Below are 6,759 nucleotides of genomic sequence, written 5' to 3'. Positions count from 1 at the left end.
AATCATATGATCATATCAATAGATGCAGAAAAAGCCTTCACCAAGATACAGCATCCATTTATGTTCAAAACACTTAATAAAATCAGTATAGAAGGAAAATACTTTAATATAATAAAGGCCATATACGACAAGCCCTCAGACAACATTATACTTAATGGTGAAAAACTAAAATCCTTCCCTCTGAGATCAGGAACAAGGCAAGGTTGTCCACTATTGCCACTGTTATTCAATATAACATTGGACGTCCTAGCAAGTGCAATCAGGCAAGAGAAAGATATAAAAGGCATCTGAATAGGAAACAAAGAAGTCAAACTATCACTATTTGCAGATGACATGATTCTCTATATAGAAAATCCCAAAGACTCCACAAGAACACTACTAGAAACAATAAGCAAATACAGTAAAGTTTCTGGATACAAAATCAGTGATCAAAAATCCATAGCGTTCCTATACTCTTAATACCGAAGTCAGAAAAAGAAGTGAAAATAATAATTCCTTTTGCAATTGCAACAAAGTAATAAAATATCTAGGAATAAATCTAATGAAAGATGTGAAAGACCTATATAATTAAACTATAAGATTCTGTTAAAAGATATCAAAGAAGATACAAAGAAATGGAAAGATATTCCGTGTTCTTGGATTAGAAGAATCAACATAGTTAAAATGACCATATTATTTAAAGCATTATACAGATTTAGCACAATCCTCATCAAAATCTCATTGGCATTTTTTAAAGAAATAGAACAAAAAAATCATCAGATTTGTAGAGAAGCACAAAAGACCTCAAATTGACAATGCCATCCTGAGATAAAAGAACAAAGTGGGAAGCATCACTCTACCTGACTTTAAATTATATTACAAAGCGACAGTAATCAAAATGACATGGTATTGGAAGAAAACAGACACAAAAACTAGTGGAACAGAATCGAGGTTCCAGACATAAACTCATATTTATATGGGCAAATAGTTTTCAACAAAAAAGCCAAAAACATACAGTGAAAGAAAGAAAAGCTCTTCAATAAATGGTGCTGGGAAATCTGGAAAGCCACCTGCAAAAGAATGAAACTAGACTGTTGTCTATCAGCACACATCAAAATTAATTGAAAATGGATTAAGGACCTGAATATAAGATCTGAAATAATAAAATGCATAGAAGAAAGCATAGGAATTAAACTGAAGGATCTTAAATTAAAGAGAATTTTATGAATTTGACCTCAAAGGCAAGGGAAGTAAAAGCTAAAATAAATGAATGGGACTACATCAAACTAAAAAGCTTCTGCTCAGCAAAAGAAACCGTTAACAAGGTAAAAAGACAACTATCCCAATGGGAAAATATATTTGCAAGCAATAATTCCGATAAAGGTCTAATATCCAAAATATACAAAGAACTCATACAACTCAATAACAACAAAAAATCAAACAATCCAATCAAAAAATGGGCAGAGGACCTGAACAGACACGTCTCCCTAGAGGACATACAAATGAGATACCCTCGCATACCTGTTAGAATAGCTATATTCAACAGGGCAAGTAACAACAAATGTTGGGGAGAATGCAGAGAAATAAGAACCCTCATACACTGCTAGTGGGATTGCAAATTTGTATGGCTACTATGGAAAACAGTATGGAGGTTCCTCAACAAACTGAGAATTGGTCTACCATATAATCCAGTAATCCCTCTACTGGGCATTTACTCCAAAGACTTGAAAACCCTTATCTGAAAAGATATTTGCACACCAATGTTCACATCAGCATTATTCACAGTGGCCAAGACATGGAAGCAACTGAAGTATTCTGATAGATGATTGGCTAAAGAAGCTGTGGTACACATATACAATGGAATATTACTCAGCCAAAAGAAGAGATGAAATACTGCCATTTGCGACAACATGGATGGACCTTGAAATAATCATACTAAGCGATATAAGCCAGACAGAAAAAGTTGAAAATCACATGATATCACTTATATGTGGGATATAAAGCTGAAAGCAACAAATGGACAGGACAAACAATCAGAGATTCATAGACATGGACAATGGATTAGTAGTTACCATAGGGTAGATTGTGAGGGTTAAGTAAACAAGGGAAAAGGTTTAAATCATTTCTTCAACTAAAATAATTAATGATTAATTAAAATAAATAAAAAAATAAACTACAATAAAAGAGAAACAAATCAGTAATGCAGTGAAATTGTCAACATCAATTAAAAGCATTTTCAATTTGGGATATCTTGAACTCATGATGGGTTTTTCAGGATGTAACCCCACTATAAATTGAGGAGCATTGGTAGTCAAAATTCATATGATGTTCTTCCATATGATAAGTGGCCATTCTATAAAAGAAGCAACAACTTTGATGATTTTATTCTGGTATTGAAAGAAGTGCAGTGGCGAGGTAAGTCAGTTCACAATGCAAAGCGTTTGAGGACTACAGTATGATCTGGGGTATTTAATAAGCTGTAATCTGTCTATATTTGCAGGTAAACATGGTTGTTTTGATCTTGCTGAACTTCTACAATAAGATATAACCTGATTTTGTTCCCTTGTCTTCTGATATTTACTGTTGCCTTGGGAAAATCTGCTGTTAATCTAAGTCTGATTATTTGTGAAATAACTCTTTTTTGAACCTTTTCTTTTTCTCTCTTCCCTATATTTTAGAAGACTATGTCTAGAAATAGTTCTCAGGATTTCTTAAACTTCTACAATATAAGGATTGTTTCATCAACTTTGAAATATCCTCAGTCATTTTCTTTGAATTTGTCTTCCCTAATTCTCTCTATTCTAGCCTTCTAGGACTCTTTCTAAACACTTTTGGGGCATTCTGTTTTAATGTCTCCTAAGTTTTCATTTTTTCTATTCCTTTGTATTTCCTTTTAAGCAAAGTTTATAAAAATACAAGATTAAAGCTATGCTCTTGCATAGGATCTACTCCTAGGATGACAGTTATGTAGGACAAAAGAGACAACAATATAGAATGAGAACCTTCCCCTCCCCTGTAGAGATTACTCAATTTTGATTTAGATATTAGATGACAGACACTAATTTCCCTTTAAATTTAGTGATCCATAATTCTCTTCAATGTTGCTTGACATTATAAATTTCTTCACAAGAAAGTAGTGTGCTTTTCCTTGAAAACAATAGCTCAGCTCTCTACAGTGGTCCTTTATTTGTTTCTAGGTCAAAATTGTATACTATGCAATTAAAAAGATGAATATCTAAATACCTACATGAAACCTTAATAATTTTAATTTTATTGAAACTTTTCTGCAAGTTAAAATTTCAGTTTTATGCAATTAAAAAGATGAATATCTAAATACCTACATGAAACCTTAATAATTTTAATTTTATTGAAACTTTTCTGCAAGTTAAAATTTCAGTTTTTCTTGTCTGTAATTCAATGTTATATTTCCTCCAAATTTTCTTTTCCCATATTTGAATGGAATTTAAAAAATCTCAAAATCTTTTTTTCATGATTAACAATATAATGATTGATGACAAAGAATAACATAACTTTACTCTGTTATCATGAAACAAAACTTCAAAAGGAAATTTTTAATGAGTCAGTAATTATTGCTTAGTCGTTAGGATACAATAAAATATTCAAAGCACAAGATACAACCTCTCTTAAGTAAGTTCAAGAGGGCTTTCACTTAAAATAAGAACAAGCTACATAAAGAATGGGACCCTTGGGGAAAGAATGAAACTCTTTAGTATTCATCCGATACATTTTTAGCATAAGAGAAAGAAAACGAACAATTTTTGCATCCTGTGCATAAAGGAATGATGGAGGTAGTTATCTTTAAGAAGCTTTTCCTGTAGAATGTATCCATATGGCCCCCAAATTCTTAAATACCCTCGGATGCTATTCTAATGGAGGAACAATGAAAAGAAGGTAAAAATATAAACATTAAATAAGACTAAGAAATTCCCCACACTTTTACATTCTTTTACCACCCTTTTCTTTAATCTTCCCATACAAGGTTATCTCATGACTTTGAAGGTTTTATTTCTTGCTTCTCTCTGCTTTCCTCTTCCACCTAAGCTGCAGTATCTACAATTTTCCTGAATATGTATTGTAAGACATGCATATGTTGATTTTTCTTTAAAAAAAAAACAAAGTATTTAAATATAAGAAGCTATTTTTGCAGGAATTAAATAGTCTTTGCTTTCTGTTTCATGGTCAACTCAAAGTAAAGATAAAGTGTTCCATTAAATCTCTTTTTAATAGTATAAGTGCCCTGATGAAATTGTCTCACTATACAAAACCATTATGTTAGACACAAATTAAGGCATACACAAGACATTACAATAGTATTTAAAGTGAAATATTTATGAAGTGATTTAAATACTAATGACACAGCATTCCTAAAGGAGTCACAAAATTAAAGGATAAGAACATTCTACACCAGAACTGCAGTCCTCGAGTCTGTTGCATGTTGCATATATTGTTTCTCATTATTCAATTCTTAGAAATGTAGCCAGGAGATAGAAGAGAAAAAGGACATGTGGGAATGAAGGATTATACTTGAAGGACAAGGACGTATCCTATTTACCCTTGAATATTAGTACCAACTCCAGCAGCACATGTTTTTTTCAAGAATCCACTTATAGAGTAATTTCAACTATCTCAAACACAATCTTGCCCTTTGTATTGGAAAGAATATTTACTGTTACTAGATAACTATAAATAAACTTCAGCTCAATCTTGCCATCATGAATTCAAGGTGTTTACAACTTGCTGTCCTTGCCATTCCCAGAATGTTGGTGATCTATTTCTTATGGTTTCAATATGGCTAATGCAAGTCTAGTTGTCACAAGCAGAAACTACAATCAACATCCAGCAAAGATGACTTCATTTCCTTCCATGTAGACCTATTTTATCAATAACAAATTTTTTGCAGATAACCTCCAGCAGATTTTTTCCATGTGCTATGTTTGGGTCATATGTACATGTGAACTTGACCATTACTAATCCAACCCTTCCAGTGAGAAGATTTTCCTGAGCACATGGATCTGCAGATGGCAAATAACTAAACAAAACCAGAGCTATTGCCAGTAAAGAGGAAAGAGCTGAGTGGCTTTTAATTAGAAAATTGACCATACCTCTAATAACGCTAATGTATTTTTTTAAAATTAAATAATTATTAAGGAGAAATCAGAAAATCATAAAATTGAATTAACACATTTTATATGTATGGTCTGTGTTGAGTCCCAAAAGCCATTACCAAGAATTAATATGCTTTTTTAAATTATTAATTTACTTATAACTTCAACTTTTGATGAGCTAATTTTTAAAACATTTAACATTTGAGGCAGCAATATGAAGATGAGATGAAAGAGGTCAAGGCAAACTTTTAGCTGTCTAAAATAATATTAGATCAGATGTAAAAGCCCAGATTAAAATATAAATTAAAAAAATACAAACAATAGTTGTTTTTGCATTAGTATACAAAATGTTTTGTACTCTAATAACTCTTGAAAGAGTATATATGAAAACCCAACTGTAATACTGTAATGTTTGATGTTCTGGATAATAATTTATATATATATTCTCCAATGTTTTTAACACTGTGATAATAAAGAATAAATTTCAAGCTTAAATTTTATAAGCTGATATCATTTAATGTTCAAATTAAAGAAACTACATTTCACTGGGTAACACCTTACTTTGTGATGATTTCAAATAAAAGAAGTATCTTATGACTACAAAATAAAGCAAAGAAAAACTATCATAGTAATTACTTTAAAAGTGTAGGGCAGTAGACGTATCTCTCATTAATGTATATTATTTATACTTAGTAGTTCAAAAATGAAAATGAAAATAAAAATTATGTAATATTTTGAGGTGATTCTTAGTTTATCTTAGCTTTCATTCAAAAGGGTTTCTATGCTAATAAACAAAGCTCTTATCTCAGCAATATAATTAAATTCATAAGATAGCTTCAATACTTATCTTTTAAAATATCAACGTCTTATACTCAGAGACTGCATATGTAAATGTAACTACGTAAATTGACTTAAGTGCTGCCTTGGTATTAAAAATAGTAAGTACTTTAAAATATGAAAGGTTGCAATATTTTCTGGATAACAAAATTATTGTATTAAATGGTTCACTATAAAAGTGATTTAATATTTGCATTATGTAAACAGAAGATGCCATTAAGTAATTTTCATAACATTATTTAAATTAGATCAGAATATAAATAAATTGAAACTATCTAGAATAAGGCTCTGTTAGGACACTGTATGGATGCACCCGAATCTAAGCCTACATGAGTAAAGTGATTTAGATGCTCCTGAAGAATTATTTAAACTAACATAATAATATTTCTCAAGAATAATTATCTAACTTCAATGATCATTGACAGAACTTCAAAAAATTAATTTGGTTAATATTTGAAAAGTATGAATCTTATCATGGCATACTATTACAAAAACAGCATCTGAAAATGGGGTAAGAGACCTGATGTCCATTTCTGCTTCTGACACTTTATACTTTAGTGGTTTTGGTCAAGGTGCTCACCTTTCTTGGGTCTCCAATTTTTATTTCTCTGATAATAAAATAAGAGAGTTGAGCTAATTGATCTCTAAGATACAATACAGCTCAAACATTCAATGGGACTATGAGACAAAGAAAGAGGTCTTAACCACAGTCATGTCATAGATAGGATTTTCATGAGTCATTTATACTTATTTGGTATTAAACTAAAGCTTATCATTTTATTAATTTCATATCACTTAGAATTCCTTTGGGTTAAGT

The sequence above is a fragment of the Pteropus vampyrus genome, unplaced genomic scaffold (assembly GCF_000151845.1).
Source record: "Pteropus vampyrus isolate Shadow unplaced genomic scaffold, Pvam_2.0 Scaffold8, whole genome shotgun sequence".
NCBI classification, from domain to species: domain Eukaryota; kingdom Metazoa; phylum Chordata; class Mammalia; order Chiroptera; family Pteropodidae; genus Pteropus; species Pteropus vampyrus.
This window is presented reverse-complemented; position numbering follows the sequence as displayed.